Source organism: Delphinapterus leucas, chromosome 1, assembly GCF_059928025.1.
Source record: "Delphinapterus leucas isolate spDelLeu-1000000601 "Yukka" chromosome 1, BTC_Dleu_Yukka2, whole genome shotgun sequence".
NCBI lineage: Eukaryota > Metazoa > Chordata > Mammalia > Artiodactyla > Monodontidae > Delphinapterus > Delphinapterus leucas.
Window position 1 is genome coordinate 30,326,068 of NC_143129.1, and position 23,460 is coordinate 30,349,527.

At 39.1% G+C, this 23,460-nt stretch overlaps 1 protein-coding gene and 1 pseudogene across 3 annotated transcripts in view; one reads left to right on the forward strand and one right to left on the reverse strand.

Annotated features, from left to right (window-relative positions):
* Positions 1–2,363: 2,363 nt before the first annotated feature.
* On the reverse strand, positions 2,364–12,579 carry LOC149750434 (uncharacterized; annotated as a pseudogene).
* AHCTF1 (AT-hook containing transcription factor 1) overlaps positions 10,740–23,460 on the forward strand; it is an 80,846-nt gene continuing 68,125 nt past the window's right edge. The window contains exons 1-2 of one of the 3 annotated variants that reach the window (XM_089907614.1): positions 10,740–11,078; positions 14,212–23,450. The gene's annotated coding sequence lies outside the window, so the exon portion shown is untranslated. The remainder of the gene's footprint in view (positions 11,079–14,211; positions 23,451–23,460) is intronic. The other 2 variants (XM_089907620.1, XM_022579389.3) reach the window with 2 other exon arrangements.

Sequence of the window (23,460 nt, forward strand, 5' to 3'; positions counted from 1 at the left end):
TGATTTTAATTAAATAAAATTTTAAAAAGCACTTGGGTTTTAAGTACTCCAACTGTCATGGAATGGTTTATTGAGATTTCATCTACGTTACAAATGGTTTCCAAATCAGCTGGAATTATTCTCAGATATGCCAAAGTTGGTTTTTACACATCACTTTGTCCTTTTATGTTTCTGCAGCACAACTCCATCTAAGTCTTATAGTATTAGTACGACTATGTTTTACTCTTTGAAATCTTTATGACCTTCAAATTGAAAGACTCTTGATCTTCTTTTCTAATCTCTGAACACTGTAACTCAATAAGACAATAATTCTTACACAATGGTTCTGTTGTGTCCCTCCCTACCCTCCGTCCCCCTTTCTGGTTTCCACTGTCTACCCTGTTGACAAGGTAGCTCCTCAGCCTTATTTAGTAAAGGTTTACCAAGTGCCTATTTTTCCAAAAGCTGCTCCCCATTGATGAGAAAACATATGTTTGTCTGAGATAGGATTAAAAGATTACATAATTGATTGCTGCGTCAATCACCCAAAGAATGTAAGAACCTTCTTATGATACAAAAATATAAGTGCTAGGGGAACGTGGGTAACAAGGGTGTGTCTTGTCATTCACTCTTTAAACCAAAGCACTGTATTATAGTTAATATCTGAAATTTGCCAACTGTACTAAACTTTCATGTCTATAACCTGTGACAAAGGTAATGAAGGGTAGTTATCTAACTTTAAATTTAGACCCTTTAAAATAAGAGAATGCAGAATCAGAAGAACAAAAGAAATCAGAGAGGTTATAGAGCTGTTGTTCAAAAACGCTCCAAAAGTAAAAGTGACAAGCCTTCTTTAAAAGTGCCTTTTGTCCAACTGGTGGGAAATAAGTTTGTGATCCAATGAATTCTAGTGAATAAATGGCTTGACCTAAACCAGAATGTGAAACTAAAATATTCCTATGACAAACTAGTACACTGAACTGAGGGTTCATTATAATTATCAATAAGATGCTTAAGAAAGAGTTGTAACTCTCTTCGATTTTAAAGAATTTTTATAAAAATATTTCCAACAAAAAGTAATTTGTCATTTAATTATGCTGTCCTGATTGCATTACTGAGGGACACAGATATTGGTCTTGCCAAGCTTTGTATCCCCAGTGCCCTAAGTAATGACTAGCCCATCAAAAGCATTCAATAGATATTTGATGGTAGAACAAACAAATGAATGAATGACAGGGAACTGAAACAAAATAAAACTATTCTGAAAAATACAGTTTGGAATCTTAAGGATGTAATTTCGGTTTCATTGAAGCTCTGTATTGTTTTCTTCACTAAACAAGAATTATATGGTCTGCTAATAAATAATTCACTTCTAAACCCTAAAGGTCTTTGACATTCAAACTTATTTTCAAGAGAAGAATGCTCTAGGGCAGGGGTCCCCAAACCCTGGGCCGGTCCGAGGACTCTTAGGAACCGGGCCACACAGCAGGAGGTGGGGGGGGTGCGAGCAAGCGAAGCTTCATCTGCCGCTCCCCATCGCTCCCCATCGCTCGCATTACTGCCTGAACCATCCCCCCCTTCCCCCCAGTGGAAAAATTTCTTCCACGAAACCAGTCACTGGTGCCAAAAAAGGTGGGGGACCGCTGCTCCAGGGCATGCTGAACTTTATTCTGGGCATTCCACTGCTGGCTGTCCACTTAGGGCATCCTAGTTGACATCTTGTTTCAATTTTCAGACTTTTCATGGTGAAAAATTGATACCATGTCACCTATGCTTTTCTTCAATCAAATCTAACAAGTCTACCTGAAATTTATTAAAATGCCATTCAGAGGATCCAAGAAGGAGTAAAGATAGAAAAGGCAAAAGGAAAAAAATCCCTATAGTCTATAATATAAACCATGTAGAGATATTGTTTTGACTAACAAATTAAAATGCTTTGAAAACTTACGAAGCACAATGTAAACATCCCAGTTCATATAGGACGTGCAAGCTCAATGGGACTAAACTAAATTCACAAGAAAAAATAAGACTGAGAATCCACCTAATAAACTAGGCACGAAGCATTGTTAAAATGGGTGACCTATTCCCTCAATGGAATATCAGACTTGACTATTCTCATTTCCATCACTTTCCAATGCTGCAGAGCCAACTTTTCTTACCCGCCTGGTTTCCTTAGAGGCAGGATGCTTCAGGCGAGTGATTTGTGACTTGTGAACAATACTTGCAACATCATTGACTAAAAGAAGCATAAAAACTATTATGTGCCCCCTGGAATTTGGCATAACAATGCTCTAAGGCAAGCATGAGCCTTGAGGAATTAAAGGTTGAAAAATGAAAAATGCAATGATATGTGAGTACATAACCTGTAGCTACCCATAGCAGAATTTCAAGATCCATCATTGACAGTGTTCTTTGGGGTTAAGGAACAGAGAAATCATAACCGTGATATGTTTAGTTAAAACATACAGATTTTTAAAGTAACTTTAAAAGAGGAAGATGTGAAAGAAAGGGAGAGGTAGAAAGGGGAACAATTTTTAAGAAGAAATTAAAATGTGGTACCATGTCTATGACAAATATTACTAGTGTTCAGAGAAAGAAATAAAATCTGTGGAATTTTGGGGGTACCATTCATGAAAAACAATTTTTCAACTGCATAAAAGGCTATATTTTAATGGCAGAAAAATATTTCTATTGCTTTTCTTTAAAAACTTTAGATTTGATTCAATGTCTATTTTTTAAACAAAACAAGTATAATCCGTCCGAAAATATTTGTGGCAAAACATTTGACAATCTGTTTCCCCCTCTATAGAACGAGATGTTTAACCTAGAATATCTCTAGAGTCCCTTTTAATCTAATATTCTATATTTTGCTTTTTGAATGGTGAAATCAATAAATATATACTCTTTCACTAAAAAATTATTTTAGCACTTATTTATATGCTGGCCACTATGCCATCACTGGAAATGTAGTAGGGAACATGAAAAATGACTCTTCACTCACCAAGTTTATTGTCAATTGGAGAAATCAAGGTTGGGGTACTCCTTGCTATGAAAAATCATCTCCACAAAATTGACGAAAACGTAGCTGTTGACAGAGGCACCGCTTCTATGTGAGACAGAGAAGCTCTGTTTTGTTGTTATTGCTAAAATATCAAGGTTTTCCCCCATTACTTTGCAAAACAAACAAGATCTAATTCAGAACACTTCAATGAGGTTCTTTTTCTTTTTTTTTTTTTTAAAAGATTTTCAAGCCACTCATTTCTTTTTGTTTTCTTTTTTCCCATTTATTTATATATTTATTTGGCCACAATGCGTGGCATGCGGGATTTAGTTCTCCAACCAGGCATCAAACCCGTGCCCTCTGCATTGGGGAAGTCCCCAGTGAGGTTCTAAATTCTCCAAAATTAGATGGCTGTCTGTTGCTCCCAGGATGCTGGATTGGTACTGAAATAGCATCTCTTGAATAAAACATTCCAAATGGAAGCATGAGGATCCACACTAGTCGTTATCATTTTCTAGGTCTTTTACCAAAATAACAAATGACTGATCATATAGGGGGAAAGGGAATGAAGTTCTTTTTTTAAAAATTTAATTTAATTTATTTTTTATACAGCAGGTTCTTATTAGTTATCCATTTTATACATATTAATGTATACATATCAATCCCAATCCCCCAATTCATCCCACCACCACCACCCCCACCACCCCTGCCGCTTTCCCCCCTTGGTGTCCATACATTTGTTCTCTACATCTGTGTCTCAATTTCTGCCCTGCAAACTGGTTCAACTGTACCATTTTTCTAGGTTCCACATATATGTGTTAATATGATATATTTTTTCTTTTTCTGACTTACTTCACTCTGTATGACAGTCTCAAGATCCATCCACGTCTCTACAAATGACCCAATTTCATTCCTTTTAATGGCTGAGTAATATTCCATTGTATACATGTACCACATCTTCTTTATCCGTTCGTCTGTCAATGGGCATTTAGGTTGCTTCCATGACTTGGCTATTGTAAATAGTGCTGCACTGAACATTGGGGTTCATGTGCCTTTTTGAATTATGGTTTTCTCTGGGTATATGCCCAGTAGTGGGATTGCTGGGTCATATGGTAATTCTAGTTTTAGTTTTTTAAGGAACCTCCATACTGTTCTCCATAATGGCTGTATCAATTTACATTCCCACCAACAGTGCAAGAAGGTTCCCTTTTCTCCACACCCTCTCCAGCATTTGTTGTTTGTATATTTCCTGGTGATTCCCATTCTAACTGGTGTCAGGTGATACCACATTGTAGTTTTGATTAGTTTCTCTAAAAATTAGTGATGTTGAGCAGCTTTTCATGTGCTTCTTGGCCATCTGTATGTCTTCTTTGGAGAAATGTCTATTTAGGTCTTCTGCCCATTTTTTGATTGCGTTGTTTGTTTTTTTAATATTGAGCTGCATGAGCTGTTTATTTTGGAGATTAATCCTTTGTCCGTCAATTCATTAGCAAATATTTTCTCCCATTCTGAGGGTTGTCTTTTCGTCTTGTTTGTAGCTTCCTTTGCTTTGCAAAAGCTTTGAAGTTTCATTATGTCCCATTTGTTTATTTTTGTTTTTATTTCCATTACTCTAGTAAGTGGGTCCAAAAAGATCTGGCTGTGATTTATGTCAAAGAGTGTTTTTCCTATGTTTTCCTCTAAGAGTTTTATAGTGTCTGGTCTTACATTTAGGTCTCGAATCCATTTTGAGTTTATTTTTGTGTATTGTGTTAGGGAGTGTTCTAATTTCATTCTTTTACATGTAGCTGTCCAGTTTTCCCAGCACCACTTATTGAAGAGACAGTCTTTTCTCCATTGTATGTTCTTGCCTCCTTTGTCGTAAATTAGTTGAACATAGGTGCGTGGGTTTATCTCTGGGCTTTCTATCCTGTTCCATTGATGTCTATTTCTGTTTTTGTGCCAGTACCACATTGCCTTGATTACTGTACCTTTGTAGTATAGTCTGAAGTCAGGTAGTCTGATTCCTCCAGCTCCATTTTTTTCCCTCAAGACTGCTTTGGCTATTCGGGGTCTTTTGTGTCTCCAAACAAATTTTCAGATTTTTTGTTCTAGTTCTGTAAAAAATTGCCACTGGTAATGTAATAGGGATTGCACTGAATCTGTAGATTGCTTGGGTAGTATAGTCATATTCACAATATTGATTCTCCCAATCAAAGAACATGGCATATCTCTCCATCTGTTTGTGCCATCTTTGATTTCTTTCATCAGTGTCTTATAGTTTTCTGCATACAGGTCTTTTGCCTCCCTAGGTAGGTTTATTCTTAGGTATTTTATTCTTTTTGTTGCAGTGGTAAATGGGAGTGTTTCCTTAATTTCTCTTTCAGATTTTTCATCATTAGTGTATAGGAATGCAAGAGATTTCTGTGCATTAATTTTGTATCCTGCAACTTTACCAAATTCATTGATTAGCTCTAGTTGTTTTCTGGTGGCATCTTTAGGATGCTCTATGTATAGTCTCATGTCATCTGCAAACAGTGACAGTTTTACTTCTTTTCCAATTTGTATTCCTTTTATTTCTTTTTCCTCTGATTGCCAAGGCTAGGACTTCCAAAACTATGTTGAATAATACTGGTGAGAGTGGACATCCTTGTCTTGTTCCTTCTAGGTAATTTTTTTTTATAAATTTATTTATTTTTGGCTGTGTTGGGTCTTCGTTTCTGTGCGAGGGCCTTCTCCAGTTGCAGCGAGCGGGGGCCACTCTTCATCGCGGTGCACGGACCTCTCACTGTCGCTGCCTTTCCTGTTGCGGAGCACAGGCTCCAGACGTGCAGGCTCAGTAGTTGTGACACACAGGCTTAGTTGCTCCGCGGCATGTGAGATCTTCCCAGACCAGGGCTCGAACCTGTGTTCCCTGCATTGGCAGGCGGATTCCCAACCACTGCGCCACCAGGGAAGCCCTCCTTCTAGGTATTTTTGATTTTCTCTTTGATTTCTTCAGTTATCTCTTGTTTATTTAGTAGCATACTGTTTAGTCTCCATGTGTTTGTGTTTTTTATGCTTTTTTCCCTGTAATTGTTTTTTAATCTTATAGCATTGTGGTTGGAAAATATGCTTGATATGATTTCAATTTTCTTAAATTTACTGAGGCTTAATTTGTGACCCAGGATGTGATCTATCCTGGAGAATGTTCTGTGTCCACTTGAGAAGAAAGTTAATCTGCTGTTTTTGGATGGAATGTCCTATAAATATCAATTAAATCTATTGATCTATTGTGTCATTTAAAGCTTGTGTTTCCTTATTAACTTTCTGTCTGGATGATCTGTCCATTGGTGTAAGTGGGGTGTTAAAGTTCCCTACTATTATTGTGTTACTGTCGATTTCCCCTTTTATGGTTATTAGCATTTGCTTTATGTATTGAGGTGCTCCTATGTTGGGTGCATAAATACTTATAATTGTTATATCTTCTTCTTGGATTGATTCCTTGATCATTATGTAGTGTCCTTCCTTGTCTCTTGTAACGGTCTTTATTTTAAAGTCTATTTTATCTGATATGAGTATTGCTACTCCAGTTTTCTTTTGATTTCCATTTGCATGGAATATCTTTTTCCATCCCCTCACTTTCAGTCTGTATGTGTCCCTAGTTCTGAAGTCAGTCTGTTGTAGACAGCATATATATGGGTCTTGTTTTTGTATCCATTCAGCGAGCCTGTGTCTTTTGGTTGGAGCATTTAATCCATTCATGTTTAAGGTAATTATCGATATGTATGTTCCTATGACCATTTTCTTAATTTTTATGGGTTTATTTTTGTAGGTCCTTTTCTTCTCTTGTGTTTCCCACTTAGAGAAGTTCCTTTAGCATTTGTTGTAGAGCTGATTTGGTGGTGCTGAATTCTGTTAGCTTTTGATAGTCTGTAAAGCTTTTGATTTCTCCATTGAATCTGAATGAGATCCTTGCCGGGGAGAGTAATCTTGGTTGTAGTTCTTCCCTATCATCACTTTAAAAATATTGTAGCACTCCCTTTTGGCTTGTAGAGTTTCTGCTGAGAAATCAGCTGTTAACGTTATGGGAGTTCCCTTGTATATTATTTGTCGTTTTTCCCTTGCTACTTTCAGTAATTTTTCTTTGTATTTAATTTTTTGCCAATTTGATTGCTATGTGTCTTGGCGTGTTTCTCCTTGAATTTATCCTGTATGGGACTCGCTGCGCTTCCTGGACTTGGGTGGCTATTTCCTTTCCCATGTTAGGGAAGTTTTGGACTATAATCTCTTCAAATATTTTCTCAGGTCCTTTCTCTCTCTCTTATCCTTCTGCGACCCCTATAATGCGAATGTTGTTGCGTTTAATGTTGTCCCAGACGTCTCTTAGGCTTTCTTCATTTTTTCATTCTTTTTTCTTTATTCTGTTCTGCAGCAGTGAATTCCACCGTTCTGTCTTCCAGGTCACTTATCCATTCTTCTGCCTCAGGTATTCTGCTATTGATTCCTCCTAGTATATTTTTCATTTCAGTTATTTTATTGCTCATCTCTGTTTGTTTGTTCTTTAATTTTTCTAGGTGTTTTTTCTTTAATTCTTCTAGGTCTGTGTTAAACATTTCTTGCATCTCCTCAGCCTTTGCCTCCATTCTTTTTCTGAGGTCCTGGATCACCTTCACTCTCATTATTCTGAATTCTTTTTCTGGAAGGTTGCCTATCTCCACTTCATTTAGTTGTTTTTCTGGGGTTTTATCTTGTTCCTTTATCTGGTACTAAGTCCTCTGCCTTTTCATTTTGTCTATCTTTCTGTGAATGTGGTTTTCCTTCCACAGGCTGCAGAATTGTAGTTCTTGCTTCTGCTGTCTGCCCTCTGGTGGATGAGGCTATCTCGGGAATGAAGCTCTGAAATGGGCACATACTTCCCTTTAATCTCTGCAACAGCTCTGCAAGGAAAATAAGTAACATTAGCCTTTCTTTTTAGATGAGAAAACAAGCTGAGAAACTGAAGTAATTCCATTAGAATCATGTTGCTAGAAAGTAGTGAAATGGATTAAAACCCTAGTTTGTTTGGTTCCAAATAACCATGTTCTTTCCACTACGCAGTGCTTCCTCCAGTAATGGAAGGCTTTGAAGCCATGTTTACCAGTCCATCCTGTGGAACACTAATGAGGCAAAATGTTCCACAATCATAAATGGATTCATGCCATGGTCAAGTAACTTTGAGAAATGCCAAGCATATTAAAGACAGTGAAGTATTACGTAAAAGAAATGTTTAATTTCATTTAGTCCCCTTTCCCCCAAACTCATCTGATTACAAAACACAGATTTTTTTCCATTTTAACAGTTATTAACATCTCTGGAAAGTAAAACAATTTGGCATATGCTCAAATGACTGAAAAGAGGAAAAAGGAATTAATAAGAGCTTTAAAGTGGAAATTTGGTTTACAAAGCAATTGAAATAAAAAACTAGCAATTATGAGGGAAGCATTAAAAAAGTATAAGATACAGTCTGCTCTCATTGTAGCTGGGAGATGGGGATGCTGGGTGGGTGGAGGGAGTCTGAGGCAAAAGGGGAAACAGACATAAAATAATATGCACAGCATATATTCTGTGTGAGTTCTTAGTGATTAATATGGGCTGAATTTGAGAAGATTTGTGAGAGAAAAGAAACTTGAGCTGCACCATTTTCAGTGGAAGACACTGAAAAGGAGAAACATGTTTGGAGGAAAGTGAAGAAAAGATTCTCAGGAACTACATAAGGTAATAAAATAGGACAGGTAGTGTTGGTCCAGATTATAGACAATCATACAGAAACCATACCAGCATTCTGTCATAATTATGCAAAGAAAGATTAAAATCTGAAAGATCATTTTAGAAAGTCAATTAATCTGGATAAGTATGATGAGACAGATTTTTGAATTTTACAACTGGCAGGACTCTTAGAGCAAAGTTAACAAATGTTTGTCTAACGAATCCATTGAACCTCTAATCCAGCCATTCTTGCTCTCTAAATCTGATAACTGAAGCCCAGAGAGGTCACTTGATTTTCCTAATGTCACACAGCTCATTAGCAGCACACCTGAGTTGAGAACTCAGGTCTTCAGACTACCGAGAAGTACAGCACCCATGAATTGGGCATAAAATGATGCCAAGGAAAGGAAGTGTAGAATGGGGAGCAAAGCAAGCACATGAATTAGCACATCTGACTGCAGAGTAGATTCTGTTTGAAGAAGTCTAAAATAATTAAGACATACAACCAAAAACCTTTTTAAAAAAATTTATAAATTTATTTATTTTTGGCTGTGTTGGGTCTTTGTTGCTGCTTGTGGGCTTTCTCTAGTTGTGGCAAGCAGGAGCTACTCTTCTTTTTTTTTTTTTTTTTTTGCGGTATACGGGCCTCTCACTGTTGTGGCCTCTCCCGTTGCGGAGCACAGGCTCCGGACGCTCAGGCTCAGCGGCCATGGCTCACGGGCCCAGCCGCTCCGCGGCATGTGGGATCTTCCCGGACCTGGGCACGAACCCACGTCCCCCGCATCAGCAGACGGACTCTCAACCACTGCGCCACCAGGGAAGCCCAGGAGCTACTCTTAGTTGCAATGCAGGAGCTTCTCATTTTGGTGGCTTCTCTTGTTGCAGAGCACAGGCTGTAGGTGTGCCGGCTTCAGTAGTTGTGGCACGTGGACTCAGTAGTTGTTGCTGGCGGGCTCTAGAGAGCGGGCTCAGCAGTTGTGGTGCACGGACTTAGTTGCTCCATGGCATGTGGGATCTTCCCGTGTCTCCTGCACTGGCAGGTGGATTCTTAACCACTGCACCACCAAGGAAGTCCCAAAAAACCTCTTTTAACTCCTTCTCCACCACAACTTAGCCCAGTACCTTTTGCAAACAAATGTCACGTTCAGAGGTTGCTGTCAATAAAGGAACAAAAATTATGGAGAAAAGGATATTACATTTCTAAAAGACAGCCTTTGACAAAAAACATACGGGAAAGGGTAACAGAAAAGAATAAACTTTCCTGATTAAAAAAAAAAACGTGGCCTGCTAGAATCCTACCTCTACCTCCCATTATAATTCTTTTATTTGGAATTTACTATTGTGGATATATTCCACACGTTTGAAGAGTGTGTGGTGCTGGGACTTACTTCAAAGATACTAACAACAAATGAAAGAAATTCCACTATGAAACCCCAGGGTGACCAAACATGCAACACTGACTTGGGGTAAAATTTTGACTTAGAAGATTAGACTAGACCTCGTGAACATCTCTGGCCACGAAAGCACGCTCGGATGTTTAAAAATACAGAGAGGGAAAGAAGCGTTTCCCCAAAAGTCAGGCGCCCACTTTTGGCACGGAAAGCCGGAGCAGGGAGAAAGAAAAACACCGAAGGCAAAGATTATCATTCTGCCGCCGGCGAGCGGATCCAGAAGATAACGCGGCGACTCTCCCGTCACATTAGACACCCGGCGGGATCGCTACGCGGGCGCTACTTCGGGTACAGACTACCACTCCCGACTCCGCGCTGGGCCCAAGGGCTGGGCGACCAGAGCGGTTTAACGCGCAAGGCATTGTGGGGTTCGTAGTCGTTCTTCCCTTCAGCTCTTTGGAGGTGGGGAGATTCTATTTTACAAAAAAACCCTGCCCTTCCCCACCCTGCTTCCCTTTCCTCCCTTTCCCTCCCCCACCTTTTTTCGCAGAGAGTTTGAAATTCCCGCAGAGCCGGCGCCCAAGGCCGGAACACTCGCGAGAACTCAGGTCCCAGTGCCGCGATCTCCTTTCCGTTTCCCACTTCTCTCCGCCCTTCCTCGCCCCTCCCCTCCCCTCCTGGTTGTTTGGAACTGTGTGTCGGCCGGGTGGTAATGCGCAAAGACGGGTCATCGCTGCGCGAGCGGAAGAGACAGAGTCGCGTGGGGAAGGGACCCGGGGCCGCGGCGCAGGCAACGGCTGCGTTTTAGTCGCTGAGCGGTCGGCCGGCCTGTTGCCGGCGAAGGCGCTCGCGGGGGTTGTGCGGAGGTGTGCGCGCCCTGCCGGTGGCGGCTGTGTCTCTTGGGAGATGCTGTGACGGACCCGCGCGGGAGGAGCTCGCGCCCAGCCTCGCGCCCCCCTGGACTCGGCGGCCGCGGCCGCTCGGTCACCCGCCCTTCTCAGGTAGTGGGAAGGGAAGGAGGAGGTTGGGCCGGGACGGTGGAGGGCTGGTCGGCGCGGCCTGGGCCCGGAGCGGCGGCCCGGCTTCTCTCGCCGCGCCTGGCACGCCGGGCCCTCCGCGCGCCGGGCCTAGGCCGGACTTGTGGCCGCTCAGCGAGCAGCGGCGGCCCGGCTCGCGGAGCGGCCTGACTCGCGGAGCGGCCCGACTCGCGGAGCTGGCCCGAGGGGGCGAATGCGGGCGTTGGCGGTTGTGGCAAGCTCCAGGGCTCTGGGAGTTTGTTATATAACCTCGGCGGAGCGGCGGCACATGGCGGCGTAGAGGCGCCTCGGGGTCCAACCCCCGCGCCTAACGCGCCGGCAGCCGGGTGCTCACGCCCTCCCGGCGGCCTGGACCGCGGCGCCTCTAACCTACTGTTCTTTGGTGCGGTTGAGACCTTGGCGGGCCTCCCTCCGGGGGAACCTGCTCGTACTTTGAGTCTGTCTTAACATTGGTGTGTGGTCCCCATGCTCCTGGGCCTGGCTGGGATGAGTCCCGGGCGGAGAAGTTTGCCTCGTGATTTGAAAAGTGCAGTGAATTGGTTCGATAAAGGAGATTTAAAATAACTATACATCTTGGAGTGGGTATTAATTTGCCTTGCTTGTGCCACCTGGAAACTTGAGGACGATTACTTTTGTTACTCGTGGACTGGGGGGCGTGGGGAGGTTAATTTGTTCTCAAAGCCAACGAGGTTCAAACTGGCCGTTATTATCTTTTTTCAAATGGGCAGTTTGAGAAGATACTTGATAAGAACCTGGGTCCTTGAGGATAAAATATAGGTCTCTTGGAAACTCTAAACTTGAGTGTATTCTTAAAATATCCTAAAGAGCCAGTAGATGTTAAGGACTTTTCTTTAGTGAGCTTTCATTGATTTAAGTCTGTAAGGAGAGAAGAAATTAGGGTAGGTTTACTTATTTGGGAGGATTTGACTAGGGATGACAAGCCCAGCTCAAGTTAATGTTTGAGGCATGCTTTGAGTGTGTTAAGCGCTAGGGAAAGTCTACATTCTCCCCGTACTGTAATTTTTGATTCTAATTTTTCAATAACCTAGTGCCAGAATGTCACCGATTCGCAGAACAGCAATAATTACCAAAAAAATTCTTTTTTCTTTTTTAAAGATTGTTATACAGCAGTTTTGGGATGGACGCATCTCGATTTAAGAGGACACAAAACATTGTTTCTTTCCTAACCATAAAAATTTTCCGGAGATTTTTCGTTTTCTTCTTCAGAATGAAGTCTCATTTCCCTAGGTTAGGTCAGCGGTCTCTACAGTAAATCTTGTCAGCTGTCCACCCTCAACTGTTCACGAATTTATGCTTCGGCTATTCCAGAATCATCACCAATCCTGGGCCCATTTTCTTGAAGATGTACTTTAATGTTCCTTTGCTCCTGTCCTTCAGCCTGGAGTGCCATCGCTGCCTTTTTCAAGTTTTCAGCTTTCAAATCCTCCTTAGCCTTAAATGCCATCTTTTCTATACACTCTTTCATTTCTCTTTATCCCAGTTCTTTCCTGGGGTCTCACAGAAAATACACCTTTATTGTAGCATTTATTTTCATGGTTGATTATGTATCTCCTAGAATGTAAACTCCTTGGTCTCAGGAAGTAGGTCATCTTTCTGCCCTTGCATTCCCTTCTCAACGCGATGTTTTAAAAGTAGTTCGTGATTGGTAACTGTTTGAATTAAGTTTGAAAGAACAACTGTTAAAAGGCTGGACGTTTTGGGGTCCATAGCTAGTTTCCATTTATATCATAATTCTTAGTGTTTTTTTTTTTAAAGTCAAAATGCATACAAAATGTTTTGTAGAAATGTTCGCTCAGTATATGGTGCATTATAATTATTGAACAACTAGATTAAAGTTTTATTTTCTGTTGTGGAGTTTAGCAGCCTTCTAGGATGTGTGTATTTCACACAACTGATTTTTCGTATTGTGTCAATATCTTTCCTAGTACTTTTGCAAATTTTGCTTTGCTTCTTAATATTGAAGCAATATATACTTAAAAATAAGTGGGATCCAATATTAAGCGTTTTTTTTTTTAAGAATCAATTTAATTAATTAATTTATTTTTGGTTGCATTGGGTCTTTGTTGCTGCGCACGGGCTTTCTCTGGTTGTGGTGAGTGGGAGGCTACTCTTCGTGGTGGTGTGCGGGCTTCTTATTGTGGCTTCTTGTTGCGGAGCACGAGCTCTGGGCGTGTGGGCTTCAGTAGTTGTGGCGCGCGGGCTCTAGGGTGCACGCTCCGTAGTTGTGGCGCACAGGCTTAGCTGCCCCGCGGCATGTGGGATCTTCCCGGGCCAGGGCTCGAACCCTTGTCCCCTGCCTTGGCAGGCGGATTCTTAACCACTGCGCCACCAGGGAAGTCCCTGAGCTTTCTGTTTTTAATACACTTTATTTTTTAGAGCAGTTTTAAGTTCACAGCAAAATTGAGTGGCAGGCACAGAGATTTCCAGTATACGCTTTCCCTGCTCCTATTCATGCATAACTTCTCCCATCATCAACATCCCCTACTAGACTGGAACATTTGTTGCAATTGATGAACCTGCACTGACACATCCTCACCCAAAGTCCATAGTTTACTATTCATTCTTGGTGTTGCACATTCTATGGATTTGGGTCAATGTCTAATGGCATGTATCCACCATTATGATATGATTCAGAGTAGTTTCACCACCCTAGAAATCCTCTGTGCTCCCCTCTCCATCCCTCCCTCTCTACTAATTCCTGGCAATCACTGATCTTTTTGTCTCCATAGTTTTACCTTTTTCAGAATTGTCTTATAGTTGGAATTATGCACTATGTCGCTTTTTCAGATTGGCTTCTTTCACTTTGCAATACGCATTTAAGTTTCTTCCACGTCTTTTCTTGGCTTGTAACTCTTTACAGCACTACATAATATTCCATTGTTTGGATGTACCACTGTTTATCAGTTCACCTGCTGAAGGACATCTTGGTTGATTCCAGGTTTTGACGATTATTAATAAAACTGTTAAAAATATCCATGTGCAGGTGATCACCAGGTCATATGGTAAGAATATGTTTAGTTTTGTAAGAAACTGCCCATCTGTCTTCCAAAGTGGCTGTACCATTTTGCATTCCCAGCATCAATGAATGAGAGTTCCTGTTACTCCACATTCTCACCACCATTTGGTTGTTGTCAGCGTCCGGATTTTGGCCATTCTAGTAAGTGTGTAGTGGTAGGTCATTGTCTGAATTTGCATTTTCCTGATGACATAAGATGTGGAGCATCTTTTCATGTGCTTATTTGCTTATTTGCTTATTTGCTTATGTGCTTATTTGCCATCTGTATATCTTCTTTGAGGTGTCTGTTAGATCTTTGGCCATTTTTTAATTGGGTTGTTTGTTTTCTTGTTGGGTTTTAAGAATATTGAGTTTTTAAAAATTGATTATATTTATTGTTCAACATGTATTTTCCTGTCCCTGCTAGTATCTTGCTATCCTAATTTATGACATGTTTAGGACCTGTTAGTTGCAAGGCATTGTGACCCTCTGGAATTCACAGGAATAAGGTATGATTTTTGTCTTTTAGGAATTCATAGTATTGTGGGGAAGACCGGCAAATACAAATAACGGATTTCAAAAATTATTTTTAGGATTGCTAACATAAATGTGGAAAGGAGTGAGCTCAGAGATGAGATTAAATAGGAAAAGGATTGATCTACCCAGACCACACTGGGAATCTGGTCCTTAAATGGGGCTTTGGCAGAAGGAGGTACAGGAGGGAACAGCATAAATAAAAGAATGAATATGCGAGGCAATAGCAAACTGATGAAGGAAGGGACGTGGGGAGACAAACATTGTAAAGATAGTCTGAGACTGCCAGATTGTGGAGGGCCTTGATTACCTGTGGCTGAAGATGTCAGTTTTTATATTCAGTAGGGGAGTCATTGAAGGTTTTTGTGAAGGGAGTGAAAATCCATCTGTGCTTTATAAAGACAGTGGACAGTATTTTCATTGAAATTAGGCACAGTTTTCTTGCTCTGCCTATCTAGACCTTGGAAGGATTTGAAACTTTGTAAATTACTTTTTAGAGGTTGCCAATACTGGCATGTCAGGCTAGGACTGTACTTAATTTTGTACAGTACTGGCCATAGCTGCTTAATGTATTTTTGTGAAGACGTATATATAGATATGTCTTTATATAAGATGTTCTTTCTAATATAATATTTAGAAGTTCTCTTCATTGTGCTTAAAATGTTAAAATTCACACTGTAAATATGGGATTTGAAAGGTCTGGAAACCAGAAGCCAATTTTTGCCCTATAGATTCAAAGGCTAACTTCTAAATTTGGAAAACTTTTTCTTTCACTCACTGAACCTTTTTTTGAACTCCTGTGTGTCAGAATTGACCCCTTTATTGTTATGAAATGACCCTCTTTATCCCTGGTAATATTCTTTGCTCTGAATTCTACTTTTAAAAATAATTAATTAATTAATTAGACTGTGTCAGGTCTTAACTGTGGCATGCAGGATCTTTGTTGCGGCATGTGGGATCCTTCATTGTGGTGCTTGGGCCCTCTAGTTGTGGTGCGTGGGCACCAGAGCGCGCGGGCTCAGTAGTTGCAGCACTTGGGCTCTCTAGTTGTGGTGAGTGGGCTCTAGAGCGCATGGGTTCAGCAGTTGCAGCACACGGGCTTAGTTGCCCTGTGGCATGTGGGATCTTAGTTCCCTGAGCAGGGATCAAACCCGCGTCCTCTGCATTGGAAGGCAGACTCTTAAACACTGGACCACCAGGGAAGTCCCGTGAATTCTCGTGAATTCTACTTTGACATTAAGCTGCTTCTGCTTTTTTTTTATTGTTAGCATGATATATCTTCCATTATTTTACTTTTAACCTATCTAAGCTTTTTATTTAAACTTTGTCTTGCTTTTTTATCCAGTCTGACTGATCTTTGCTTTTTAATTAGAATGTTAAAGTCATTTTGTTAATGTAATTAGTGATGTAATATGGTTAGGTTTCAATCTACCATCTTCTTATTTTTTTATTTGTCCCACTTACTCTATTTAAAATTTTTTATTTTATATTGGTGTATAGTTGATTAACAATGTTGTATTAGTGTCAGGTGTACAGCAAAGTGATTCAATTATACGTATACACGTATCTATTCTTTTTCAGATTCTTTTCCCATTTAGCCATTTGTTCTTTCTCTTTTTATACCATTTTTGGATTAACTTTTTTTATGTTGATATTTTATTTTTCATTGGCTTATTATATCTGTGTGTGTGTGTTTAATGTTTATTTTAAGGTGTCTAGTGTCCATCTTTAAATTACTATAGTCTATTTTCAAACAACATAGCATTTCATGTATAGTGTAAGAACCTTGTAACAATATACTTCTATTTCTCCTCTCTAGGCCTTTGTGCCATTGTGTCATTTGTTTTCCTTGTAAATATGTTATAAACTCCTCAATATATTGCTGTCACTTTTGCTTCGAATAAACAATTGTCTTTTAAAGAGATTAAAAATAAGAAAAAAAAGTGTTTTGACCTTTTTTGGAGGTCTGTATTCTTTTACGTAGATCCAGATATCCATCTGGTATCATTTTGCTTCTGCCTGAAGGAATTCTTAAACATTCCTTGTAGTGCAGATCTACTGGTGACTATCTTTTCAGTTCTTCTGTGTCTGAAGTGTCTTTCTTTTGCCTTCATTTTTTTTTAATTTATTTTTTTTAATATTTATTAATTTATTTATTTTTTGGCTGTGTTGGGTCTTTGTTGCTGCGCACGGGCTTTCTCTGGTTGCGGCAAGTGGGGGCTACTCTTCGTTGCGGTGCGCGGGCTTCTCATTGTTGTGCCTTCTCTTGTTGCAGAGCATGGGCTCTAGGCACATGGGCTTCAGTAGTTGTGGCACACAGGCTCAGTGGTTGTGGCTCGCAGGCTCAGTAGTTGTGGCACATGGGCTTAGTTGCTCCATGGCATGTGGGTTCTTCCCGGACCAGGGCTCAAACCTGTGTCCCCTGCATTGGCAGGTGGATTCTTAACAACTATACCACCAGGGAAGCCCTGCCTTCATTTTAAAAGGATATTTTCACTGGATATAGAATTACAGGTTGACAGCTTGCTTTCTTTCAGAACTTAAAATACATTGTTCCACTTTTCTGGCTTGCATTGTTTTCAGTGAGATGTCTCTTGTAATTCTTTGTTGCTCTGCAGTGTGCTACTTTAAGATTTTCTGTTTGTCCCTTGATTAGGATGTATTAATATTTTGGTGGAGTTTCTTCATGTTTCTCATGCTTGAAGTTTACTGACCTTTTTGATTTATGAGTTTGTAGTTTTCATCAAATTTAGGAATAATTTGGCCATTAGTTTTCCAGATATTTCTGTCCTCTCCTTTTGGAGATTCCTATTACACATATTAGGTCACTTGAGGTTGCCTCATAGCTCAGTGATGCTCTCTTCTTTTGCTCCTCACCCCAGCCTTTTTTCTTTCTGTGCTTCATTTTATTTAGATAGTTCCTACTGTGGGTGTTTAAGTTAACTAATATTTTCTGTGTCTAATCTATTAATCCCATCCAATGTATTTCTCATCTCTGGACATTTAATTTAGACATTTTTATATCTTCCAAGTCTTTCCTTAACGTGTTCGTGCTTTCCTCTATCTTGTTGGACTTAGGGACTATAGCTAGAATAACTGATTTACTGTTCTCATCTAATAATTCTAACTTCTGTGTGATTTCTAGGTCCGTTTCTATTTGTTGTTGTTTTTTCCCCTTATTATGGGTCACATTTTCCTGCTTTTTGCAGGCCTGACAGTTTTTGATTGGATGCCAGACATGGTGAATTTTACTTTCTTGAGTACTGAATATTTTTGCAATCATTTATATATTCTTGAGCTTTGTATTGGGATGCAGCTAAGTTTCTTGGAAACAGTTTGATTCTTTTGAGGCTTGCTTTTTGAACTTTAGACCAGAGCAGCCTTTAGACAAGGGCTAATTTTTCTCCCCACTCCTGAAGCAGTCAGTACCTTTCTGAGTACTCTACTCATTGCCCATGTATTAGGCTTTTTTTCACTCTGGAGCTATACCTAGGCGTGCGTACACTTTGGGGATTGTTTCTCCTCTGCTTTTCCAATGATTTATTTCTTGGCTTCTGGTAATTTCCTTACATGCTTATATTAACCATGTGAAGATTCAGGAGAACCCACTGCAAATCTCCGGAGCTCTTTGTATGACCCTTTGTACTGCAGTACTCTGTCCTTTGAATTCTAGCTACCTTTGGAATTCTCAACTCTGTCTTCTCAACTCAAGGCGACCCTTGGGCTCTCTGTGGGTTCCCTTTCTCTGCTCTGTGTTCTGGATACACGCTATACACAGTAACCTGGGACAGTCCTAGAAGTCATCTTGTTTGTTTTTCTTTTCTTAGGGACCACTGTCCTGTGCTACCTATTGTCTGGTGTCTGAACAACTTGTTTTCACATATTTCGTTTCTTTTTTTTATAGGTGGGAGAATATATTGGGAATGGAAATTACAATTCTCTTTTTAAATATTGCGATTGTTTGAGCCACTACTTCCATGTCGTAATCTTTGTTTTACATTAAAAAGAGCATAACAGAAAACACATCCAGCCTGAGAAATGAAACATTTATTATATTTCTTATTCAAAAAATTGATTATTGTGCACCTTTCAGATGAATTTTAGAATCACTTTGTGGAAGTCATCTCATAATTCTGTTGGTTGATTGATTTGCATTGATCATGGAACTTTTTTGCCTAATGTCCGTGAACACTCCAGTGACTATACTTTGGGAAAAGCTACCCAAAGTGTATGGAATTTTGGAGGTTTTAGCTTTAGAGAAATGATTTGGGTTTTAAGTTTAATAGGAAAAATGTGTTAACTTCAGTTTACCATTACACTGTTTTTTTAAATCAAGACTAGAGAAGGCCATCAGATGTGAAACCAACATAATAACAATGTGATTGTGGCCTTTCCTACCTAAATTTGTGTAAAATTTTCTTTGGTACTAAAATACTTAGGAGAGGGATACAATCACTTTATGAAAACATAATGCTTTCAGCATCTAAAGCTTGAGCCTAGGACCGTCATGTATATATAAGATGTTAATATAATTATAAGAGGCTAAAGGTCATTACTTCTCACTGACTCTATGTTATAGTAGTAATAGTCTAATTACTTTATATTTGATTATACTTTTAGATCTGTTTTGGATTTAAAAAAAACTTACACTTTAACTAGGAAGTCTCAAACACAACTTTTTTTGAGTTTTTTGAGTTAATGGTGACATACATGTTTTTTGACGTAGTTGATCAGATTTTTGTCCAGAAAATAGCATTCATAGCCTGGACAGAAAATTATAACTCATGTTTTTGAGTAACCTTTTCAAATCTATTTTTTCTTTTCACATAAATTGGTAGTGAGAATAAGTACTTGCCAATTATAGAATGACCAGAAAGAACAGGAGACTGGAGATCAAAAGACCATTAGTCTAGGGCTTCCCTGGTGGCGCAGTGGTTGAGAGTCCGCCTGCCGATGCAGGGGACACGGGTTCATGCCCCATCCCACGGCTGGGCCCGTGGGCCACGGCCGCTGAGCCTGTGCGTCCGGAGCCTGTGCTCCGCAACGGGAGAGGCCACAACAGTGAGAGGCCTGCGTACCGCAAAAAAAAAAAAAAAAAAGACTATTAGTCTAGTTTTTGATAAAGGCTGAGTCACTAGGAAGAGAAATAATGGACTAGAAGGCAGAGGTTTTTTTTGTTTTTGTTTTTGTTTTTAGTAAAATGGGCAGTTTTTGGTGACCACTTGTATTGCAGGGTAAGGGGAGGAAAAGGAAACCATTTATTCATGTAGTCAACCAATATTCTTTGCCCCCTCCAGCGTGGAAACTACTTGGATTAAAATAAGTAAGATCTAATCTGTCCCCTTAGAACTTTCTAGTTGGGTATGCAAAGAGGAAATTATAGAGTGAGATAAGTACCATCCATGATAGGGGAAGTACCAGGTTTATCAGGAGCAAATGAAATTGTAACTTAACCCGGGCAAGGAAAATTTTTTTTGAAGAATCATTGTTTTAACCAAGTCCTCAAAGTTTCTGGGTAGGTGATGGAATCATTAACTGAGAGAAGAAACAGAAGAAAAGGAACAAATCTGTAGAGAGGAGGGAGAAAGATTGTTTCATTTTGGAAATGTTGAATTTGAGGTGCAGTGGAAGCATCCACATAGAGAATGGTTAGTAGTGTCTGTTACTTTGGAAAAAATATGGTGTTGCTGTCGTACAGTATTTGAAGCCATGGAGTAGCAGGGATCTCTTTCTCCTGATGATCTGGTGTGATATGATAATGAGGTAAAGTTTTTTACCTGTAGGAAATAAAAATTCTAGAATTACCAAGTCAAAAGATTTGTCCGCATAAAATTAGGGCCTGGCAAATTATCTTCCAAAAAGGCTTTTGGGGTTTATGTTTCTGCAAGAGTGTATAAGCACATGTGTGTTTTCTCTATACCTTTAACCGTGATTGGCAAAAATGGTATCATGATTTAACATGGCATTTTCTTGATTGTTAGTGAATATTAGGTTGATTTGCACCTTCTTCCCATCTTAGATTATATAAATATCTCCTGTATTTTCAAAGTTTTTTGTTTTAGATTTTTTTTGTTTTTAAAAAGTTCTTTACTTAATTCAGTTTATAAAAATGAAAAACATTAAAAAAAAATCCAAGCCATACCAAAAAAGTATAAAGAAAGGAACAAATCACCCCAAATTTGGGTCACACAAAAGTAAATAGTACTAATGTTTTGTATTTCAGACATCTCTGTAGTCAGATATATAGGTAGAAGATTTCATACAGAGACTAGTTTTATGAAATGCAATAGACTGTAAATGTTATTTTTTAGAAAATTAATTTTATAAGAAAAAACTAAAATTAAAGGACAGGAATTATTAAGCTTATGATAATTCTTTTAACACATCAGTCATTTCTTTATAAAAGTGGTGTTTGGTTTTTTTTTTTTTTTTTAAAAGAAAGATCCGTTAAGAGTGGCTGTTAACTATTGTTTTGACATAGGTTTCAGTTTGATAGTATTGATTTTATTTTCTGAGAATGGCTTGGGCTGAGTGTTACAATTGTGTGTAGTCCCTGCTGGGGAACCATGTACCTAGTAAAATGACTTGTACTTGGTATCACTCTCCTGCCAGGGAGACTCCTTTGGATGTTAATGCCTTTCTCCCAATAAAGCAGCACAGTGCCCTGGAAGATGGCCCACTGATGAGGTTCAATGGTATGTAGTATGTAATGAGAGGCTTCTAGACCTGGAATTTTCCTAGGGTTATCTATTCACCCTTTTAGTTTACTTCTTTCCAAACTGAAGGATATTAGAATTCTATGGATTTTTTGAACTCACCTTCTTTCTTCTGTATTGTTTCATGATGTACACATACACACACATATACTTTTATTCATTTTCTAGATATTAGGGGAGGAGTGTGTAGTATGTGTGTGGGTAATGTGTATAACTTTGCTCTACCAATGTGTAACTTCTTTCCTGGAACAAATTGTACTGGTAACATTAATTGAATAGTCCATACTTCTGCTCCGATTTGAAATACCCAAATATGCTTATATCATCTACTAAATTTTTGTGGTTCTGTGTCTAAATTATCTGTTTCATTGATCGATTTGTCCATTACTAGCATATTATTATTACAGTTTTAATTATTATAATGTATTGAATAATATGTTTTTATAATCTGATAAAGCAGATTTCTCTTTATTTTGTTTGGTTATTTTTAGTATTTTGCTATTAAGGAAACTTTCTACTAATATATACGTTCTTGTGTATACCTCTTCCTATATATATTTTCAACTTGGATATGTAACAAAGTCTAAGATAAGTCAAATGTCTCTTCATTCTCAAGACAAGAGAATTACAGATGCTTTATTTAAATCCAGTACTTGACCATTATTATTGTTGCTGTTATGTTGTCCATATTTTAGATTTTTCCATTTATTTACCAGTACTTTGGCATACCATTCTTTTGTGTCTCAGAAGTTGTGTCTGATCATTATTCTACTTGAAGCCTTCTTTTAGAATTCCCTTTAAGGGAGGATCTGTTTGTGCTAAACTCAGTTTTTGTCCAAAAATGTGTTTTCATATTTGTTTTTGAGGATAATTTCAGTGATATATAAACTGTATGTTGACAACTATTTTTGCTTAGAATTTTGAAGATATTCCAGACTTCTGACTTCCACTGTTGTTGAAAAGTCATTTCTTTTTATTTGACCTAGGATTCACTGGTCTTCCTGATTTCAGAGAATTAGTTTGTCTCTACAAATCTGGGAAATATCTTTTAGAATATTGCCTCCTCCTTGCCATTCATGTTATATTTTGGGGGAATTCTGAATAGACGTATGTTAGATTTTCTCCCTGTATTGCCTGTAACTTTTAACTACTTATCTCTTTGTCTCTCTGCACTACATTTTCTCTCTCCACTGCTTTTCTTACCTTTTGAGTTTGTTTTTATTGACTTAAATAGGTACAAAAGAATATTTGTAAGTTATGAAGAACCGTGATGCAAAGAATACCTATGTTCTCGCTACCAAGTTTTAGAAAAAGAAAATTACCATTACCTGGAGTCCCTTGTGTATTCTCCATTCCATTCCCCTTTCTCTCCTCTCATGGGTAGCTACTATTGTGGACTTTGTATTTATGGTTTCCTTTGTGTTATTCATACTATTGCTACATGTGTTTGTATTCTTAGGAAATATTTTTTTTAGTTTTGTAGTCTTTTAAACTTTATATAAATGTAATTCTGCATGTTTTTTCTCTACTTCTGTTTAATAATATACTCTGATGTTTGTTCACATTGTTGCACTGTAGCTGCTACATTCTCATTGCTCCATTGAGGTTTTTTCCCCATTGAGTTCTAAATTTTACGTCATTTTTCATTCCAGAAGTTCTTTTTTCCCCCCCCAAATCTACTTGACCAATTTTCATTATAATTTTTTTTTTTTTTGGTACGCGGGCCTCTCCCATTGCGGAGCACAGGCTCCGGACATGCAGGCTCAGCGGCCATAGCTCACGGGCCCAGCCGCTCTGCGGCATGTGGGATCTTCCCGGACTGGGGCACGAACCTGGGTCCCCTGCATCGGCAGGCGGACTCTCAACCACTGCGCCACCAGGGAAGCCCCTTCATTATAATTTTTAAAGTTTATTCCTCATTAGCAAACTAAATCTTTGATTTCTTTAAACCTATTAAACATACTTTTTTTCTGTTCTCTGATCTTTTCAGTATCTGAATGAAGTCTTTGATAGCCTGTTTCTGCTGGCTGTTGATCCTGATATCCTTGTTAAAGTTTTGTTATTTTGATTGTAAGCTCAT